Raw genomic sequence first — 22,642 nt, 5'->3', positions numbered from 1 at the left:
TGTTAGTTTTTTTGTTGTTGAGATGCATGAGTTCTTTATATATTTTGGAGATTAACCCCTTGTCAGTTGTATGCTTTGCAAATATATTCTCCCAATTGTTAGGTTGTTTTTTCGTTTTGTTAATGGTTTCCTTTGCTGTGCAGAAGCTTTTTAGTTTGATGTAGTCCCATTTGTTTATTTTTTCCATTGTTTCTCTTGCCCAGTCAGACATGGTGCTTGAAAATATGTTGCTAAGACCAATGTCGAAAAGCGTACTGCCTATATTTTCTTCTAGAAGTTTCATAGTTTCAGGTCTAACATTGCAGCGTTATTCAAAATAGCCAAGACTTGGAAGCAACCTAAGTGCCCATCAAGGGACGAATGGATAAAGAAGATGTGGTATATATACACAATGGAATACTACTCAGCCATAAGAAACGATGAAATCTAGCCATTTGTGACAACATGGATGGACATTGCCGGTATTATGCAAAGTGAAATAAGTCAGAGGGAGAAGGTCCAATACCGTATGATCTCCCTCATTAAGTAGTAGTAACAACAACAAATAAACACATAGAGACAGAGACTGGATTGGTGGTTACCAGAGGGGAAGGGGGAAGGGAGGAGGGGGAAAGGGGTAATTCGGCACATGTGTGTGGTGATGGGTTGTAATTAGTATTTTGGTGGTGAACATGATGTAATCTATGCAGAAATAGAAGTATTATGATGTACACCTGAAATTTATACAATGTTATAAACCAATGTTACTGCAATAAACAAAAATTAAATTTAAAAAAATAAATAAAACACAGAGGAAACAAAAATAAAAACTTGATGAGATTCCAATGCCATGCTCATGTATCCAGAAAAAAACTAAATATTTCCCTGACAATTAAAATAGAAGAAGCAACAGGAGAGAAAATGAATGAAATCTTGGAAAAACTAGTTTGATCAAGAAGTCACTAGAACTTCTACTACTGTTTGACGCATACATGATTTAATAAGTAAAAATCCAACACATACTGGAAATAACCCAATGCTACCTATAATTGGCTGGGTATCCCGGGTCTTATTATTTATGTTAGGCAAACCACCCTAGGATGTGGGGTTCCTGTCTCTACTCTGATGTTTTTAGTTTGCACTCTTGGCCACTAGGGAGTAACAATATTGCTTCTGTCTTGAAATCCACAATCAATAGCTCATATCAGAGATGGGAAGCGGATAGTATAGTTGCCTGGATATACGGTAATTTTTAGGTGAGTTGCTTTTGGGGAAAAGCTAGCAAACATGTCACACTTTTACGAAGTGGATGATGAAAATATTTGATTAGAGGGGTTGATCAGGAACAAAATATAAACAGGACAATAATTATTACATCAGCTGCAAATTTCTTAATTCAACCCTGATTAAAATTAAAGACAAAATCACAGAATTTTCTAACGACTTTGAGAGGAACATTAAGAAGCTATTGACATGAATGTTTCAATAAATAAAAGGAAAGACTAGGAAATATTTACATTCTACCTTTACCTTAACATTTAAGTCAGATTTATTCTTATTCTGTATCATGTCATCATAAATTTGAGTTTGTTTCTATTAACAAAAGTAAGCGATTTTCTTGTAATATTGAGATTTATTTAATGATTATAATGACTGTTGATTTTTTTTTTTTTAATTTTTTGTTTATTGCAGTAACATTGGTTTATAACATTGTAAAAATTTCAGGTGTACATCATTGTACTTCTATTTCTGCATAGATTACATCATGTTCACCACCAAAATACCAATTACAACCCATCACCACACACATGTACCCAATTGACTGTTGATTTTTAACCATGAGACTGTGAGTGTTGTAATGGAAAACTATATTTGTTAGATAGTATGTTTGGAAAACAAACAACTTTGCTTACTTTAAAGATATAAACTAAGTTTGCCAGAGGAGGTTGATTTTACTCAAGAACTTAGGATGATGAACCCACTGACTCTGAGCTCACAGATCCAGCTCTGGTCAGTTCACCCAAGATAAAGAGACTGGACAAATCTCTCTTCTTTGACCCAGGCCAACAGGAGAGTTGCCCAGGTAGAAAGTGGAAACTTGAACAGTCCAATTTCTGGATGATCCAGGAGGCAAAGTTTTTAAAGTCGTTAATCGTGCAACCCCTCACCCCAGTGAGCTAATTTAACTGAAGCTAACATCTAACTGAACTTAGTTTGAGAAGTTTTTGTTCCTTTTGCAGAAGGAAATAGTGAAGATCGAGTGCAATTGCCCCATGCCCCTACATCCCTACATTGCTCGCCCATTTAAGAGCTTCTCAGAGACTTCCCTGATCCTGATGCTCCTCACTGGAAGTTTCCTCCCCCTCCTCCTGTGCCCTGTCTCTCTCTCTCCTATAATTGTCTTACCCATTTTCATGAAAATAATTATTTCCCTTATTGTATACATGCCATTTGTGTTTCATCTCTCCTTTGGATTCCTTAAAGGGAAGTTTCATGCCTTTGCACCCCCCAAAAAATGGATAGGAGAGTTCTTTAGACATAGTAAGCTTTCAGAAATGTTCTGTGAATGAATGAATGAATGTTGTTTTTAGTGCACATCTCTGAGGGGAATCACGGCATATCGGGATGATGGATCACCTAAGTGTATCTCATCACAGGTTCCCTACACTTCCTTTTCCTCTAGGGCTTCCTGTGGTGGTAAATGCCCCTCTCTCCATCCAGCGCTCAAGCAAGCACCCTGGAACCATCCATGATACTGTCCTTGCCCTTCCCCCTGAATCCAACCACATCCTGCTGGCTCTACCTTGACAATATCTTTTGAATCCATCCACTTCACTCCATCTCTCGTCCAAGCTACTGGGACCTGAATGCAGTCCTGATTCCATTAATCAATTTTCCTCACATTACTAAAAAGGGACTTTAGGAACACGATAATGTCACATCTCTCCCCTGCCGGAAACCCTTCAGTGGCTCACAGTTTGCTTTCAGTGTACAGGCCACACTCCTTCATGCTGCCTCCAGGGCCCTGTGTGATCCAGCCTCTGCTCACCTCTCCAAGACCATCTCACTGCTGCCCTACTGTTGATTGGAAGCAAAAAAGGAGCTACAGGAAAATATGAATAATAATAATAGTTAATTCAACAAACATCTGTTGAGCATCTACGACGTGTCTGACACGATGCTGGGCACTCAAGATTAAATAGAAAGCAAGTATAGAATCTAAAGTCCACTATTCCATCACCTTACCTCACCTGTATGATACGTTCCTGGAATATCTTTCAAAGGGTGAACTACTGCATGTTGAACACAGAGGGGCCATTAGTGTCAATGGGAAAATTTCATGACATATTCCTAAGTACCACAATTAGTACCTGATAATTACCATAAGCAATAAAGCAAGGCAGTTTTCCTTTCATAATTGTCTACATTTTCTCTTAAGTAGGTTAGAATGATTGTATATTTAAGTTTATGTTCACAATCAAAACACAAACATAATACACAGTGTTCATATAGTTTAAGCTCTAAGGCCATCTCTTTCCCCAAACAGATAAAGAAAAGCCAACAGGACATTAAAGGCAAATAATCCACATACAACAATGCAAACGACTCCCCTTCACAGAGCAAGTGCCACCATGCGCTGCACTAAATGGACAGCGGAGAAGCTGCCTGTTCTGCAGGGGCTGGATGCTGGAGAAGCTGCATGCGGTGCAGGAGCCAGGTGCTAGGGAAGCCACCTGAGCTGGAGGAGGTGGGTGCTGGAGCAGTCGCCCCACACTGCAACAGCCCCCTGAAGAGCATCCTGGAACCAAGAAGCAATATACGTTTTCTTCTGCGATGTCTCTCCAGTGCTCTCTACTGGCAAAGCTTCGGTGTCAGCTGATCAACAACAACAACACAGACTGTATCCTACAGGGTTCTCCAGAGAAACAGAACCAATGAGATACGTGTAAATATATATAGGGAGAGATTTGTTATAGGAATTGGCTTGCCCGGTTATGGAGGCTGAGAAGTCCTATGATGTGCTGTCTGCAAGCTGGAGACCCAGGAATGGCGGTGATTTCAGTCCAAGTCCAAAGGCCAGAGAACCAGGGACTCCAATGTCCGAGGGCAGGAGAAGATGGACATCCCAGCTCAAGAAGAGAGGAAGAGAATTCACCCTTCCTTTGACTTTTTCTTCTATTCGGGCCCTCGGTGGACTGGATGATGCCCGCCCATAGTGATGAGGGCAGATCTCTTTACTCAGCTACTGAATCAAATCCTAATGTCTTCCCGAAACACCATCACAGTCACACCAGAAATAATGTTTTACCAGCTCTCTGGGCATCCTTTAGCTCAGTCAAGTTGACACATAAAATTAACCACCACACGGACCAAGCAAAAGGCGTGAATTTACAGCTGGGAGGTAATAAATTCATCGTTGGTACAGAGATCAAGGAAAAGGGGCTGTGTCCTATGTGAGCATCAGTGGAGCAGAAAACAACAGTGGAAGTTAGAAGTAAAAGAAACTAAGAATCTAGCAGGACACAGAGTTGGAAATGACTGGGAACTCTCCTCTGTAGTGACAGACCCAAGAGACAGGGCCTCGTCTGCCTGCTCCCTATGGGCCAGGAACGGCATCTGGCTCAGATTAGGCCCCTACAGAACATTCACGGAGTGAATCAACAAAATGAAAGTTAACTCCCTTAGCACTCATGGACATTCAGAGTGAAGATGATGAACTTTCCTAAAGATGTACCATAGAAGGGTTAGCTAATTCATTAAATATCAAAGGTCATATTGACTATTGCTGGTGTGTGTGTGTGTGTGTGTGTGTGTGTGTAGAAAGAGGATGAGGTGTGATTAATCAAACCGTAAATCTTCTATCTTTAAAGCAGTACATTTTCAGGTGATATTTTTAGTCTTATCTTTTCACATTGAATATATATGACTTTATAATTTAAACAATAATGTCCATTAATTAATAAAAGAAGACACCACAGACCAAGTGACAAGTGAGCAATGAGCAGATGGGATATTGATCCTCAGGTCACCAACTTTGGCCCTAAAGAGACTTTCACTCCTCAGATCCCAGCCTGGATTGATGTCATAATCCCCAAGAACACACACGGTGAGAAAAATGGAGCCAAGGCCCATTTCTCCTTGAGTAACTTATGTCCCAGGGGCTGCTTCTGTTATCAGGAGGAGCGGCAGTGTCTGGTTTCAGCATCCCCTCACCGTCTCCTACCTTCTTTTCTCTTGGGCTGTATTTCACAGTTATGACCCCAACCAGCCTCCCACATAAGTGGTCCTGCCAGCTGCTACCTGGCAGATGCCCAGATTTATTTTCCAGGAGGAGGCCCCAGTGGGCTTAGAGGGCATTCACTAAAGCGATAGTTCTCTCCTCTGTAATTCTGTCTGGAAAACAGCGTCTCACCTCTGGCTTATGTTATAACCCAGGGCTTGTGTGTAATGACAGAGGCCACCAGGGGTGAGAAACAAAGGCAGCACCTGTGAAGAATGATGCCCCACCCACTGGGCAGCAGAGGAGGGACTGAAAAGCCCACTGCAATGCACCCTGTAGGATGGACACTGTTCCATCACAAAGCCCCAGCCTCCCTCTGGGAAATGCTCTCACCTCCCAAGGGAGATAGATGGACCAGTCTTTGAGAACGCTGTGGCAATTATACAGCCTGAGAAGCTGGGATATAAGTGGCAGGATTTACCAATGGGCAGGCGGTGGATGGGGCTGAGGCCTCTGTTACTTGCAGGGGGTAAGGGAGCTGAGGTGTTTTTCAGAACTTGCTTAAAATAGAGCTGGACAAGAGGGGGAAACAATTGTTCTTTTATCATTAAAAGGAGCTCACAGATCTAGAGAGGAAGGAGACGGAGGAATTGCCGCTTGACAGTGTAACATGAGCAATGAACACAATGAAAACAAATATGGGAATAAGTATCTGTTTCAGATAAACAGCCAGATGCTCACGAGGGTAACTACAGTCCCTTGGCGACATGAGCCTGCTTTTCTCGTGTGGTTTTAAAAGCAAAATATCATATGGCAAAACGTGGGTTAGTGCACCTTATCCACACACTCATGGTCCTGTAACAGGGTACTTCCTCCCAGGCAAAACCAGAGGTTGCCTTCACCCCAAGGCTGTCCCTGAGTGTAGTCCAGGCCCATCATGATGTCCCCAGCAGGAGCTAGTTCCCATATGTCCCATAGGGCACATGTGAGGTCCTGGCGGCCTACAGATGTTCTGGTTTTCCTTGGAAAAGCCGATGCTTGGGCACTCCAAGCCCACTGAGTGGCCATTGTCATGCATTCTCCACCTCATTGTGGTTCCTGTGTCTCCTCATTGTCCCCGTCACGGAAGCTGAGCACAGTGTCATTCATCATTGCACTTGAGCTGTTATTTTCTTACAGCAGAGCTAAGAGAAGAATGAAATATTTCTTGTGCCAATGTCCCTACCCAAGTGAGAAAATAAAAAATGGAGTCGCCCATGTGTTTCGAGAAAAATAGAAGGGATCAGATTTCTTTGTGGAAATGACCACTGTTCCCTCATGTCTCATACACACATTGTGTCTGTGCCACGAGGGTATATTCTGCTCCGCTCCTTTACCTCCCAGCCTGGCCTGAGGTTGTTCTGCTTGGGCTCCTGCTGTAGGGCTCTATGTCCCGTCAGAGGAGCTGCTGAAAGGAGTCTAGTCATGTGGGAGAGAAAACACTGTTGATTGAATGATTGATGGAAGATTTATGCAGAGTAATAAGGATCAGTACAGGGAAATATAAAATTGGGCTTTAAATTGGCTGGTGCAGAATGTTCAGAGATGGGGGGAGAAAACATGAGCTGGAGCAGAAAGGGGGCCTGCTGGACGTGGTGAAGCTTTATGTAGGTCTTGAAGGATGAGCAAGATTGGGTTAAGGAGCAGCAGGTCACTCTTGTGCTTTTCCAACTTCTGTATCATAATCCACAATGAGAAATGCATTTCACGTCGGGACTCACCAAACACACACACACATACATACGTATATAATTTAAGTGAAAATTTCCTTGAAGAATATGCACTTTTGTTCCAAAAATATACCCTGATGTTTTTTTATTCTATTCCATGTATCTAAAAAGTGATAAATGAGGTCCCCTAAATTAATGTCATGGCTCACTAAGAGTTGAGCCATGGTAGACCTAGGAAATAGAATATCCACTGAATTTGGTCCCTGAAACTGGAACATTCTACAGGCTAGACACAATCCAGGTCTAGTCGTTTTCCCCCTTTTCTGAATTATCGCGGCCCCGGGCTCTCTAAGACAGCCCAGGTAGGGGGACACCACAACAGTGCGACCTGGATCTTGAAGCCCTTGTGGTTCACTCATTTTGTATGTCCCTCATTTTTCCAGTCAGCCTACGAGACCTCTCAAATCTGCTGGCTTCCCACAAACAGAAGCCACTTTCTGTCTCAGGGTGTCCAAGGAACATTCGAGGGCTCTGGTCTGGCTGAAGCAAGGTGGGAGAAGCTCTTTGCCTTGCCCTAGGCTGAGGAGAAATAGCCTCAGGCTCTCCCTGGATTATGAGGTCCCACTGAGGGTCATTGTGAGGGACATCAGCTCCCTCAAGCCACTGGGCCATCTCCCATATCAGAGAGAACCCAAACTGAGGCTTTAACAAGAGAGACTGCCCTTCCTCTCTCTTCCAGATTTAATGAGTCAATCCAGCAGGAACAGCTGCAGGATGCCACCTTAGACCAGAAGAGACGGGAATGAACTGCTTGATTCTATGATGGGACTGCCCCAGACTCTGCCTCCCAGGTCACACTTGGCAAGAAGTTGCCCGGAGAGGAATTGCTGTTTACAGGCTGAAACTAAAGGGAGAAAATCAATGCCAGAAATGCTGCTGCAATTAATTTAGCCTTTGTGAGAAAACAGGGCTCTACGTTATCAGTGTTTGAGCCTTCGCTCCCCACTGCATCAGGAACAGGCTTCTGACCCAAATCTGGTGAGCTGAGGCAGGCGAGGCTCTATGGCGTTGGGTGGCAGCAAATGCCAAAGGCAGGTTGAAATCACTACGTGGAAGCAGCGGGCTCCTTGCAAGGCCTGTGGGTGTGCACAGATGCTTTACTTCCCATGTGCCTTCCTTCCTCGGCAGGTCACACCACCAGCACGAGCCAATCATGGTTGCCCATCTGATGGAATACACTGATTGTCTAGACCGGGGTCATGCTCCCACCCTGGAGAACATTTGGAGTCCCTGTGTGACGGAGGTGGTCTGACGGTGGGAAATCCGGAGCTGTTTGAAGAATCAGGGCATAGGAATTCAAAGAAGAAAAAAATAAATCATTTTAATTACACAGTGTGTAGGGTACCTGCAAATATTCCCGAATTCTCAGGAGCACTTCCCAGTCCCTAGAACCCAGTCTCTGGAGGTTCTTAGTACACAATAGGCTACAACATAAAATCGTCATTACATCAAAAAATGACTTGTACACTATTATCCTGCAGAGTACAGCATTTCTTTAGGAAGGAAAGAGCACATGCACAAAATGACATACAGCCACATGCAGAGACAAATATTGGTTTTCTCTCTCTCTCTCTCTCTCTCTCTCACACACACACACACCCCCACACCCCAGCAACTTGAGGAAAGCATATATTTTGCAAAACCAGACACTCTCCCCAGCTCTGACCCTGGTCTCTCGGGGCACGCTTTATTCAGGAAATGCTATTTAACTATTAGCCAACACACAAATGCCTAATATGATTAGGAGTTTGTAAGAAAAGATTTTCCCTGAGCCTCCTGCACTAATGGACCTTTCAGAATGTTAATTGCCCCATTTCTGACATATGTCCTTGAATTGAAGGTTTTTTTTTATTATTTTAATGCCTGTTATTTATTGGTAGACAATAATTAGTTTAAAGAGGCGGACTTCTGGCAAGCATGCAGCTCACAGCTGAGTCACCCTCTCCATCAACAGCATGCCTCCTAAGCACTGCTATTTTCAGGAAGGCAAATTTCCCTCATCTGGTTCCCAAATGAGCTCATTCCTGGCTCTCTTTAAAGATCCTTCTCTCCCTCTCTCCCTCCCTCCCTCTCTCTCTCTCTCTCAATTTTGCTTTCCTGGATAGGGCTGAGGATCACGGTGCTGGTGACCATGTGAGAGCACTGAACACTATATATGGCGCAGCTGGGAATTAAGGTGTCAGGAACCTGGGTTCTTTCAGGTTCCCTAAGAAAAGGGTGGTCATAGAACTTATCAAGCAATCCAGGACACCACTGAGAGGGACAGGGGTACTACTAATACCATCTTAGGACAGCAGGCATGTATCAGGGTTGTTCTGGGCAAAACAAGAGTATGGCTGTCCTACTAAGCAGCATTTCCTAACCTCCTTTCCTTGGCTCTTGCTGTTCCCTCTCCTTGGATGCCCCTCCTCTCTCTAGGGTCATTCCCCATCCAGGCCAAATGCCACCTCTTCCATGCAGATGTCCTGTCTGTGCTTGGCACTGGTCCAGTGATGTCTCGGTCTTCAACTTGCCAAACACTTTACCTCTTATATTATTGGTGTCAGGGCTGGCTTTGTTGACTCCGATCCCCCTTGTGTTGCTAGTGACAGAAACCCAACTCAAATCAGCTTAGTTAAAAGGAAAAAAATGGGGACATTAATTGGCTTATATGACTGAAAAGTTTTGAGTATTGGTTTGATCACTGCTTGATCAAGGGACTCAAAGATTAGAATCTCTCTTTCTCATTAACTCTTGGCTCTGCTTTCCTATGTGTTGGCTTCAATTTCAGGATCTCCACTTTGGAAGATGAAGACTGTAGCACCACTGGGACCTCGTGCCCACTGAGTAGCAGCTGTCCCCTTTGGATGGGACACACATTCTCTTACTCACTGCAGTCCCCATCTCTCCTCTTAGGGTACCTGGAGGGAGGGACGCTGCAGAGGAAGAGGAAATGATGCTGGGCAGGCAAAAAGGGCAGACATAAGCACCCCAGCCTACCCTCCTGCTGAAAATATGGCCTGTTGGGCTGAAAAGAGTGTTCTGACAAGAAAGCAAGCAAGCATATGTCTACCTGGCCTGAACCTGAGGTCCTCTCTGTGACCAATTGTGCTCATTCCTTGGGGACTCCTCTCCACTCAACTGAGGGAGGTAGTTGTCATTAGATAGAAGTCAGCAGATGGCAATGGAACAAACTGTTCTATTAACACTGATATGCTTCTCCTGGCCGTTCCCTAGGAATTTTCTTTGCCAGGAAGGAAGGCAGGAGGCACATTCAAATCAAGCACGCTTAACGTGATTAATCTCACTGAACGATCAGCATTTATGGTGGAGATGTCCTTTTATCATTATACCCTTTGGGTTGTCTGTGAGCAAACAGCCTGATTTCTAAGGTTTTCAGAGCCAGTGCAATCCTTGTGTGGTGTGTGTGTGTGTGTGTGTGTGTGTGTGTGTATGTCTTTTTCCTTTTTCTAACTTCATCCTCTCTGACCACAGCTAAGAGCACTCCATGTGAAACAGCAGAAAAGGAGAAAGATAAAGTTTGTGTTACTTATGAGTCACGAGAAAATGATCATTTTCTCTCTCCTTGTGTACATTTTAATTTCCTGAAATCCACCTAGTGGATGTGTTGAGGACTTAAATGTCATGTTTGGGTCACTCACACGTGACCTTCAGCCACTGGACCAGAGAAGAGGGGTCTCTCTCCGGAGTGGCTTTCTCTGCTGTGTTTCACTTCCCTCCCGGGAGACTAGCATGTGACCCCCCGCTGAACCCACTCATGGCCCTTTCTAAAGGACACGGTGCTGTCTATTCGTCCGCATGGCAGCCTGGAGATGATGAGACACAGGGTTCTGCATCCAGCAGCCAAGACCGAAATCAGAGTCTTTGCTCACTGACTCAACTCCCCCCGCCCGGCTTCTGCACCCTGACAATTCCTGTTGTCTCCACCAACACCACACTCTTGTTCATCCCATCCATGCCAGGTTCTCTCAGCACTACTGGTCTCTTTACACATGTCCTTCTTCCCATCTGGAATGACATTTCCCTTCTCTTCCCAGCCCTTTAAGGCACAGTTCAAGTGACCTCTCTTTCACGAAATTGTATGTAATAGTCAGGCTTCTTTGGTCCCAAGTGACAGAAACCCAAATGGAAAAGGCTTCAACCAAAGAGAGTTTAGGCTCAGGAAACCAGATGTCAGAGAGGGACCAGGGCTGGGGATGTGACCCTGACTCTGTTTCTTGGTCTCTCCAATCTGCTTCTCTCTGTCTTCAGATGGGATTCTCCCAGCATCTGTAAACACAGCTGCTAACACTCCCTGCCCCCGTTTTTACCTCCTATGTGTGGTGATGGGGGTGATGACGAAGGCTCTCCTTGGTCCCCTTTCTCTAAGGGTCAGGGATGCCTTAAGGTAAAGAGTCATTCCTGATTCAATTTGGTACCTTCGTGTCAAGCAGAGAAACAGGCAGTTGTAATTATCGAAAACTTGCTGGCTAGTGAATGAATAATGTCAAAATAATAGTTTGATTAGGTAAAATTAGTTAAATGTGAAAAAAATAAAACTAAAATGTGTCTTTTGTTTCTGTTAGACTGAGACAATGTGTGGATTAATTCATTTGTCATTCTCCCACTGGTGTATTAGTAATCATAAACACTCCCACTTATGTCAAGTTTTGTCATTTATGAAGAGCTTCCACAAAATCCCATGTAATTCTCACACTGCCCCCTGAGTAGGTGGGTCATCTCTGTTTTTCTGGATTTGGTGACACAGATGCAGAGAGGCTGGAGTCGGCCAGACCTGGGTGTGAGTCCTGCCCAGGGATCCTTCCTCCTTGCCCACCCCCCACCCAGTCAGTCACCACTGACTGACCCGGAAACGTGGGGTGAAACCATCCTTTCTTGCCCGCCCTGTGCTGGGGCGCACACTGGTGTCACCGTGTTCCCAGATCGTCCTGCAGCTGCCTCCTCACCTGTCCGCATGCTTCCAGGCCACCCTCTCTCTAATCCGCCCCCAGGCAGTGCTGGACGCCTGAGTGAGAGCCTGCTGTGTGCCTTGTCTCTGCTCTCTACTCACTTGCATTTCTTTCTAAAAATGTTAAGGAAGATTTTCTTGAATATCCCTTGCTCCTGCCTGCTCTCTTTTCCTTCAGGTTGTAGCTTTTGTGCTGTATTCTTTCCTCCCAGTTAGCGGTCTTCTTCCAGTGTTTGGGAGCTCTTTGATGCCCTTTCTTATTTAAAGGGAGGAACTGAAAAGCTGCCCAGAAGCTCTGGGTCTGTAGACAGAACCGCCACTTGGTGGCTTTCCTGAAGACTGACCTGGCTGGGGTGGCTCGTTTCAAGATCACTGTCGGTATTTGTAGTTTGCTGTTTATTGGTTTTATCCAGCCTGTCAGTCTCCCTGGAAACACGTCCAACCTGGAGGGAGGGCACAGAGGGAGACAGCGAGCCCAGCTGCCTCCATTCTGTAGCTGAGCCCCAGGGGGCACTGAGGTGTTCTCACTGGGGAGCAAGTTCACTTGCCCTAATTCCTATTTTCACCATGAGGCCCCCTCTATCAGAGAAGCCTGAATTCACTCTTGGTTTGCTGCCTCCATAGAGTGACTTTGAGTCTCTGGCTGGGGGGTGGGAGAGGCAGCTTTCTGGGTGCTGGTGGAGGGGAGGGTGTTATCGTGAGGTTCTAGAGACTCTTAGGGAATCCTTGTGTTTCCAGCTGCACCCATGCCTCCATTTTCAGTTGGTCATGGTGCCCCATCACTAAGGCTTTTCAAGTCTCTGCAGGGTGAACTTAATTTCCTCTTGGTTGCCCCCAATGCCAAGACAAGTTTCAGCTGTCTTTGGTCGGCTAAGTCAGTTACCACTTGTCCACGTGTTTTGCAACTTCCAAATTCTGTCTGTGTCATCATCTCTTCCTTTGCTTTGTCCTTGTGGGTTTATGTCACCTCTCACTTTCTTTATAAAATGACTTTACTATAATTTTAGTGGTATTTCCAAAGAAAATGAAATAAAGCAATACAAATAATTATGTTTAACAGGAACCTACGTGAACTTTCTATTTCCACATGTGGATTAGAGAGATGGAGAGGACAATTGTGTTGACAATGCAGTGCTGCCCCTGTAGGGAGAAGTCTCTCTCCGGTACCGTGGAGAGAGCAGCCCTAGGCAGGGACTCTGGGGAGGCGCCTCCACGTGCCTGCTAGCGGGTGACCTTGGGCAAGTTACTCAGCCTTTCAGGATTTCAGTCTCTCCTCCTGTAAAATGAGGATGAGCATAGTATTTTCTAACAAATTGGACCATTGTGAGGATTAAGTGAGTTAACAAATGGGAAACAACACTTATAACAGCATCAGGCGTGGAATAAATGCTGTTTTTATATTTGCTAATATTATTATTATTATCGTTATACTTTAGGTGGAGTAAGTATTGTCATCCACATAGATTCAAGGGCACTCACTCAGTTTGCTACCCACTGCAAGCCAGTCTCATCTAGATAGGGAATACCAAGCTGGGGTCCATGTTATCCTAACAGCTCCCTCTTCTTTCCTAGCCCATTTATTTCTGACCCTCAGGACATATTAGGGAAACAGTGTCTCTCCTTATTTTTATGGCCTTGTTTTCCTTGGTTGGTGTCACTCCATTAAACCAAATGCACATCCTGGCCTTTAGAAATTCAGCATAGCCAGAAATTTAATATCTCTGCATATGGATGGGGGCAAGAGCAGTCAAGAAGATGGCTTAAAGTGAGATCCTCCTTTCCACTAGCTCAGGAAGAAAAATGACATGAGTCCATTGCCATCAGTCAAAAGAGTCATTAGCATTTCCCTTTTAGAAATATCTCAGGCGCCTCCTTAACTGCACTCTGGTCAGGTAGCTGAGTATTTTGTGTGTGACATCCTCTCAAGTCTGGCTCAGTTGTCTGGAACCAGACCAGGGAGTGACCACTGAAAAAGCACCATTGGACTAAAAAGAGCACAATGGCTGGATTGGATTAAATGGTCCATTTGACATTTAAGAGTCCCTCTGATGCTACTCATTACTTTATGCTCCTGCTAAAATGTTGTCACCTAAGTTATTAGGTCCCTTGTCTTTTGTTAAATGTCAGCTTACTTATGACTCAAATATAAATTCAAAAAGTATTTTAGCACCTACTATGAGCTTTTGTTTAGTTCATTTCATCTTTCCTCCATCTAACCATCCATCTCTCCATCCATCCATCCATCCATCCATCCATCCATCTCTCCATCCATCCATCTCTCCATCCATCCATCATTTCAACAATCCCCAAACAAGTACCCTTACCTTTGTCACTTCCCCTCTCTGAGAGATACTGGGGTGAACCAGGCCTCAAAGAGCTCCTTAGTCAAGCAGTCAGGTGCAAAGTTAATTACACTCTCTTGTGATAAATTGCACTCCTTGTATCACAGAGGCATGAACAGAGAGGGTGGAGGTGGTTAGAGGCAACAACTTCAGTTCAAGACAGCCAGGGAAGGTTTGAAGGATGAGTGGAGGTGGCTAGGGGGAGACGAGAAGACAAGATTTTCCACGTATAAGAAACACACACGTGAAGTGTCCGAGCTGTGAAAAACAGGGAACATTTAGAAAAAGTAAGTGCTGTAGACGAAGCTCGGGATATCAGAGAGGAGTGAGGGATATCAGGGATAAGGCTGGAGAAGTGGACAGGACAATGGATCCGGCACTGCCAAATCAAATGCCTTTGAGCTAAGTAGGTATCACATATGTGTAAACAGGCCAGGGTAGGACATGAGAAATTCTGGGGACTGGAGTGCACAGGACACACGTGTCCCATGTAAAAGTAAGCACTGCGTGGACAGCAATCCACACATCTCATCACCTCTGTGCCTCAGCCTAAAGGCTACAGAAGCCCGGGGAAAGCTCTAAATGAGGAAGCATCAGGACCCTGTTTCTTGTCCTCTTCAAATGTATCTCTGCCCTGGGACCAGCGCTACTGTCCCAAGATGCAAACTGATGCTGCAGTAGGATAAGACACAGGCTGTATCTCCTCTCTCTATGCCCTTCTGGAGGCAGTGACCAGAACAGGATTCTCAGTGACCCAACCTTCCCAACGCCATCCTGTATATTACCAGCCATTCCAGGACAGACTAATTTCCCAAGCACACTGGCCCTTAGGATCTCTTCACTAAGAGACCTGTGTAAGAGGAGAGTCAGCCCTTGGGGCAATTCCAGAGATGAGCTCCTTTAGAAATGGCAGGTGGGTCTGCACAAAACAGGAGTGCCCAAGAGGATGAAAAAGTGTTGGGAGTGTTTGCTTTTGAAACTAAAAAGATTTTATTGTTTTCTTTTGTTTTTTTTTTTCTTAACGAAAGCCTGGAGTTGAAAAAGACTTCTGAGTGACATCAAGTTCAGATTTTGAAGAGATACAGGGACTCACGATGGATCGGTTAGGAGTGCGTTTGCCGACAGAACCCAAATAACCTTGGCTTAAACCAACAGTGGCACATTTTCCTCGTGTAACAACAAGTCCAGAACCGAACCATCTGGACTTGGTGCAGCTGTGCTGTGAGCCAGCAGGGACATAGGCTTTTTCCTCGTGGTCCAAGGATCTTTTAAAGCTGTGATGTCCAAGCAGGAAGAAGGAGGAGGGACCTCAAAGAGGGAATGTCCATATCAGAAAAGCCAGCAGCCTCTCAGAAATCCCAGCATGCTCCCATTCTGCATTTCAATGGCCAGAATTATGTCCCATGATCACGCCAGGCTGCCAGGAAGTGTGGAGAATGAAGTTTCTATCTTTCCAATCTTCTACAGGAAATCAAACCAAGTATGAAGGTGGTTCAGAATGAGTGCTGAGGGAGTCAGCTTTGGGTGTCTGTGATAAATATCGAGAAGGAGGTTGGAGGACCCAGCAGTAAACTGTGAGTCCTGCAGCACCCTGGATGCCACCAGATTCTCCAGTTACCCAAAGCTTATCCACCCTTTAAAGCAGAGACAGCAATGTGGCTTCTTATTGGCCAGACACACCTCACAGAAGAGTTTCATTTGACTGTTGGCCTGCTCTGTGCTTCTTTCTTGAATTTTTGCATTAGTTGTCTATATTAATAAAATATATGGCATATAAAGGCAAATTTTCTGCTTCTCTTGAAAAATTGGGAAGTCTGACCCTACTGGCCCCACCTGCCCTCATGGCAGCAACCGACTGGGACTGAAGAGCTGCTGCGTCCACTCAACAGTCCCCACCCACTCTGGTTCTTACACCCAGACTGCTAAATAGATATGTGACATGCCTGGTCCTTGAAAACCTCTGGATGTGTGACCCCTTCGCACGTTCTCTCGTCAACAATATTTAACCACCTATTATGTCCCAGGCACTGTACTAAGCCCTGGAAATGCAGAGATGAAGAGACCATCAACCCTTTCCTCAAAGAACACAGAATCAACTGCAGAAAAACATAACAAATAGTCGATTCCAGTGAGTGATGTGCATATCATAGAGAAATGGCTGCAGAGCTGTGAGGGCCTCAAGGAGGGGATCTTAACGCAGGCTGTGTTGGTCAGGGGGAGATTCTCAGGGTAAATGATGCTGGAATGAGCAGAAATGGTCCAAACAAAGAAGTTAGGACCTCTAGTCCGGGTGCAGGGAGGGGAAAGATCATGGCACCTTGAGGAGACCATAAGCATTTCCTAACCATCTAAAGACACTTTAATTTTGTGGCTCGGGCACAATTTAAAGACCTTCAATACTCTTCATAAAGACCTGATTGAACCCCTGATGGTCCAATGCTCTCGTGTTCACTTATCTCCATCTTGCAACACTGGACTCTCCAGCTGACTACAAGTTCCAATGGGAATGGACTGTCTTACTCACTTTTTGTATTCTCCAAGTGCCCAAAAAGTGCTAGCTTCCTGAGGAGGGCCAGTTACGGTTAACACTGGTGCCATGGCTGCTCAGCGGAGTGTGAGCTGAGGGGAGCAACTGAGCAACAACAGGGAGGCAGCAAAGCCTGAGCCCCGGAACTCTCATTCTTCCAGATCCAGACTGTAACTCTCTCGTCGCTGAGGATCAACACTCTCTACTCCTGAAGCCACAGTGTGAGCACAGCATTAGGGACAAAGCAGGGGTCCTCTGCTTTGTTGAATTAATCAAAAAATAAATGAAAGAAAGGAGGGAATTATTCTGCAGAATGAAAGTAAATGAGATTTCAGAAGCAACTCCCATAATCCAGAAGTTAGCAGACTTTTTTGCAAAGAGCCTTATAGCAAACATTTTAGGTTCTGTTGCACCTGCTCAACACTGCTGTTATGATGTGAAAGTAGCCATAGATGATACATAAATGATCGGGCATGGCTGTGTCCCGATAAGTCTTTATTGATGGACACTGAAATTTCAGTGTCACATTACCTTCAAACATCACAAAATAATATCTTCCTTTGATTTCATTTCAACCATTTAATAATGTAAAAGTCATTCTTAGTCCCTGGGTCATACAAAAATAGCTGATGAGTTGAATTTGGCCTTCAGGCCACGGTTTACTGACCACTGACTGAATCCATATCTGCGTATTCTGAGCTCTTGGAGCTCAGCCATGGAAAGGCGACCACCTGTTGAGTGTAGACATTGTCTTTCATTAACAAGAGCTAACGTATATGGAGAAATCAATCTGTTTTAACTTAGCCTAATGTAGTCATTAAAGGCTCCTCTCCTTTTATTATCTAATACAGAGGTGCAGGCAATAAAATTCTACACTGGCTCCATTAGGAAGCTAAAGAATTAAACAATGGGAATCAATGGCATGATTAAAAACTTTTCCATTATGTACGTAGTGCCCATCAAGAAAGGGTTGGGCTTTCATAATTCAAAAGCCTTCCCTAAAGGTCATTACTTAGAGCCAAAGGCATCTACTCATACAGATGTGCAGCAGATGGGGGAGCAGTGAGGGGTCACCCTCAGTGGTCTAGAGCTGATGAGCAGGTGGCAGCCCCGAGATGCCATCAAGCAATGTCATTGTTCACTAGAATCTTTAATTTTCATCATCTCTGAAAACGACTCTGAGACTCTTTCAAACTGTCCCGAAAAAGGAGCTCACAGACCACATGCTGCTGTGGCCCCGACCACTGTTGCTTCTTCTGAATATTCTTTGATCTCCTTACCATCATCCGTGTGGGAACAGGAGATGCCTGTTACCAGGGCAACCCCGTGTGATGCTTCAGGGTGTGTCTCAGCCCAGACTCTGCTCCCTGGTTGAGATAATATACGAATCCCAGACTTTTGTTTTCTCCTGCAGATTCCTCCCAATGTCTTCCTATGTGACGTGTTTTTCCTGCATTCCCTGATATAACAATTCTCAGTTTAAAACAAAACACAAAATACCCTCCCTACAGTTATACTTTTACAAAAATAATAGCCAAACACCTTTCATATGCTCATTCTATACAACAATACATGGTCTCTGCTTCAGTCCAGTAGATTGTCCTTCTCCCCAACATATCAAGGGAGGAGATGACCACTCAGTTGGGGCTGCCACAGAAAGGCTCATGAGGAAGTTTGTGGTTGAAGAGGATCGTGGAGAAGGTAAAAATAATAATAATAATAATAATAATAATAATAATAAAAGCAGTAAGCATTTATATCATGTTTACTGTATTTTCAAATACTTTATTCAACAACCATAAGGGAAGGTATTATTATTTGCATTTTACAGATGAGCAAATTGAGGCACAGTATTGAATGTTCAAGTTAGAAGGAAAGTTTGGAACAAAATAAAGTGCAGAGGTCAGACTATTCAAGGCACTTGAGACCTGATGAGCAAACCTTTTTTTTTTAATCCAGGTGAGTTAGAAACATATGGTGGGAAAAGGGAGGTTGGAGACCATACTTTGGGAGCCTTGAATAACGGGCTGGCGATTAATCTTTTACTCTCCTGATTTCTCTCCTAACTCTTAGGTCATGAAATATTGGTCTCAATCGCAGGCTCACCTTCCTGTACTGAGCCACTGAGTGTTGGGGTTCTCTTCAGTGTCACCCCTAGAACCTCCTCTCCTCTGTTCTTCATCTCTAGAAAATCTAACGCTCTGGGGTGGGGGGCATTTTCCATATTATAACTGCTCAAACAATCTCATTTCTTTTTTTTTCCAGAAAACATATTTTTTTGTATATTTATTCACTCAGCATGATTATCTGATTAACAAATAATTGTTGTGTGTGTGTGTGTGTGTGTGTGTGTGTGTGTGAGAGGAAGATTAGCCCCGAGCTAACATCCGATGCCAATCCTCCTCTTTTTTCTGAGGAAGATTGGCCCTGGGCTAACATCCGTGCCCATCTTCCTCTACTTTATATAGGACGCCACCACAGCATGGCTTGACAAGCGGTGAGTCGATGCGCGCCTGGGATCTGAACCTGTGAACCCCGGGCAGCTGCAGCGGAGTGCGTGCACTTAACCGCTGCACCACCTGGCCGGCCCCCAACAGATAATTGTTAAATAAGTAAATAAATAGCTTATTTTACAACTAAGTAAAATCTTATCCAAAAATTAATTTTCTTTCCACTTTAGACTCCTAATTTTTAATAGCAAAGTTTTCCCTCACTAACATTAGAAAGTCTTACTAACTCCCAAGTTCATACACAAATTCACCTCTATTTTCCCCTAGTAGTCTGATGAGGAGGAGGAGGATGGTACCTAACAGGTATTGAGTTCTTACTACATACTAAGCAAAGTGATTCATTTGATCCTCACAACACTTCTGCAATATAGGTAGTAGTGTTGTTTCCATTTTACAGAGAAAGAACTAAGGCTAACATTTTTTAAAGACTTCGACCAAGTTTACAGGGCCAGTTGAGTCACGGAGCCAGGATCCTGGGACGATTTGACCCCAAAGCCTGGGCTGATGTGCTCCTACATTCTGCCTATGTATTTCTCAAATCACCCATCAAAGGAGTGAGTACAATTCCCATAATTAAATGTCCCTTAGCCTCTTCCCTTTTTATGTTGGCTCCAGTGCCTTCTCCTCAATGTCACTGCCATTTCTAAATGTGAGAAACCCCAGGCTCATAGCTTTTCCTCTCCCCCTGTTTCTATCCTGTGCAAACAGACTGTCTTCACTGGGGCTGCAGAGAGCCTTTGAGATCAGGGCAGAAGTGACAGCCACAGGAAAAAACAAAACAAAACACAACTTGAACTTTCTCTATCTTCCAGACGGAATGATTTAGTTTTCAGAAACCGCCCTATTGAACTGTAGCAGTGGGTTTCAGAGTGGTCCCTGGACCAAGAAGATCTGGTTTGAAGTACAAATTCTCAGGTCCCAGACCCATCAAATCGGAAAGTCTAGGGGTAGGGCCCAGCAGTCTCTGTTTTCACAAGCCTTCCAGATGATTCTGATGTTGATGACCCCTGATCTATATTATCTTCATAAGCAAGTAATGAAAATAACAGCATAACTGAAAGCACGTTATGTGTTGTTTTTTAACAAAAGCATCTGTGGGCAAGCTCCAAGAAGGTAGCAGCCTCTGGGGAATCGTGCACTATGATGACCTCAAGTGTGCTGTCATTTCTAGCTGGGGTCTCCTTCTGCTTTGGTATGCAAGGGGTGAATCCTTGCATTGATCAGACTAAATTAAAACAAGTGCTATAATGCATTCCTTGCACACACAGACATGACATTTGCAGGCAAGTCACTAAGCACACCTGTCTTGATAATGTTCATTTCAAATGGATTCTCTTCTCGTTTATCATCGTGTAGGAAGGACCCCGGCTAATGAGGATGGGGCCTGGCTGGGAAAGAGGAGATGAAGGGGAACAAAGCAAATTTCTTGCAGTGTTAATAACAGTCCTGAAAACCAACAGGGTCAAATCATCGCCTACCACTGTGATCATTCCTCTGAGGCTTGGCTTGTTGACACCATCCCTGGGTGTCCATGGGGGCTCTCGTTCTAAAGAATTTCTAGATGCTGTTGACTGGCCAGGCTGAATTTGGGTTGTTCCTAAGCAGAAGTCGCAGAGCCCTCTTTGATTTTTCTGGCCTTTTCTGAATGTGAAAGACTGTGAGAAACAGCAGGGAAAATCTCACTCCTTTGTTTTTTCTCCTGTTTATACTCCACCACATTCTAAATAAGCTATAGTTGTTGGAGCTCTTGTCTGCAGGAAGAAAGTTAAACATAAAGAACACTGTCCCTAAACAACAATTATTCTCTGGTCACTCATCTCCCTGCAGGACCAAATTGTTTTGTAATTTCTCATTAGGCAGCAGCTAATTAAAAACATACAATTAGCAATCATTTTAATTACAAGCTTCTCTCCCAGAAAGGGCTTAGAATACAGTTAAAATGGAAGCAGTCGGATGCACAGATCGCCGGGGAAACACAAAGTAACTTAGAAAGGACTCTCACCCAGAAGTCATGAGACAGATAAGTAGCGTGCAGATAATTCAAGATAATTCCAAGTTGGTATTTCTGCCCATTGGCTTTGCTTCTAAGAGGCGAATGCTGCTTTTTAAAATTCAATGGTAATTTTAAAAATCAATGAATCATTATACTCGTGAAAAATAGAACAACTTGTCATATTTGAAAATTAAAACGAGCAATCTTGGCTCTCTGCACATTTGGAGTCAGAAACGCATTTTCTAAACCTGATATCAGAATCGCTTTGCTATCGTATCAGGACTCTACTCATCTAAACTTTAGGAAATAAATATTTCAGCATCATAAAAAGTAAAATAAACTCAGGAATCTGACATTTGCATATAAATAGAAATAACTCAGGCCCTGCCGACAAGAAGAAAAATCATCTCAACAACCTCATACAATTCCCAGTAAATTCGTCTTTACAAATGTCCTTGTCGTGTTATTTAAAAAGGGAGGTTAATTTTTGTAATTTCTTTTGAAACAAAAATGAAACAAGAGGTTGCAAGAAGCACCTGTGTGATGCAGTTGAACCCAAAGGGATTCTTCTTTTTTTCCCATAAGTTCCAGCCAAATGGAGAGAAAAATCAGTGGTGATTATTTCCCATCACTTGATTTTACTGATTTCACATGTATGCACAGATTTCCAGGCTCATCACCATTGCAATCCAGACAGCAAGGATTCAGGAGCCCACCTGCCCCTCCCCCTTCTTTTAGGATAGCTGTCATCCGTGCTCTTTCAAAATCTCCCTGTGGGCTGGCACCACCGTCATCTCAAGCATCTTCAAGGCTTTGAAGCAGAGAAAGACTTCCTTGTTTATTGATGTCAACACACCAGAAAGACCGACAGAAGAATGTGTTGATGAAGCACAGTCAGTGTGTTGGACTCACTGCACTCAGGGGGACATCGTCTAGATGGTCTTGGTGGAGTTTCAAACTGGAAAGTTAGAGCAGAGTCTTCAGAGAGTTTGAGCCCGGGTTGGGCGATGCTGAGGCGGGTCTTGCGAGGCAGGGAGCTGGTGGGGACTGGGCCCAGTGCACATACACAAGGCTCTCACCCCACCTGCTGCCACTTGGCTGGGAGCTTAGGCAACATCAGCCTGGGGTGATGCAGGGCGGTGGAAACAAGGGCTGGACCAATCTGTCCACCAGGTTTTCACTGTCCCTGGCTGTTTCTTGTGAGGAAAGTTCTGCTCCTCACATTCACACATAACAACCTCAGAGCCTCTGGGCCTTTCTGGTGCTGCTGAGGGGAAAGGTCGCTTTAGACTAGACATGGATGTCCACATCATAGCACATCATCAGTCTATGATTGTAGACCCATCATTTCCT

Source organism: Ceratotherium simum, chromosome 35, assembly GCF_057802395.1.
Source record: "Ceratotherium simum simum isolate JZ-2026a chromosome 35, ASM5780239v1, whole genome shotgun sequence".
NCBI lineage: Eukaryota > Metazoa > Chordata > Mammalia > Perissodactyla > Rhinocerotidae > Ceratotherium > Ceratotherium simum.
This window is presented reverse-complemented; position numbering follows the sequence as displayed.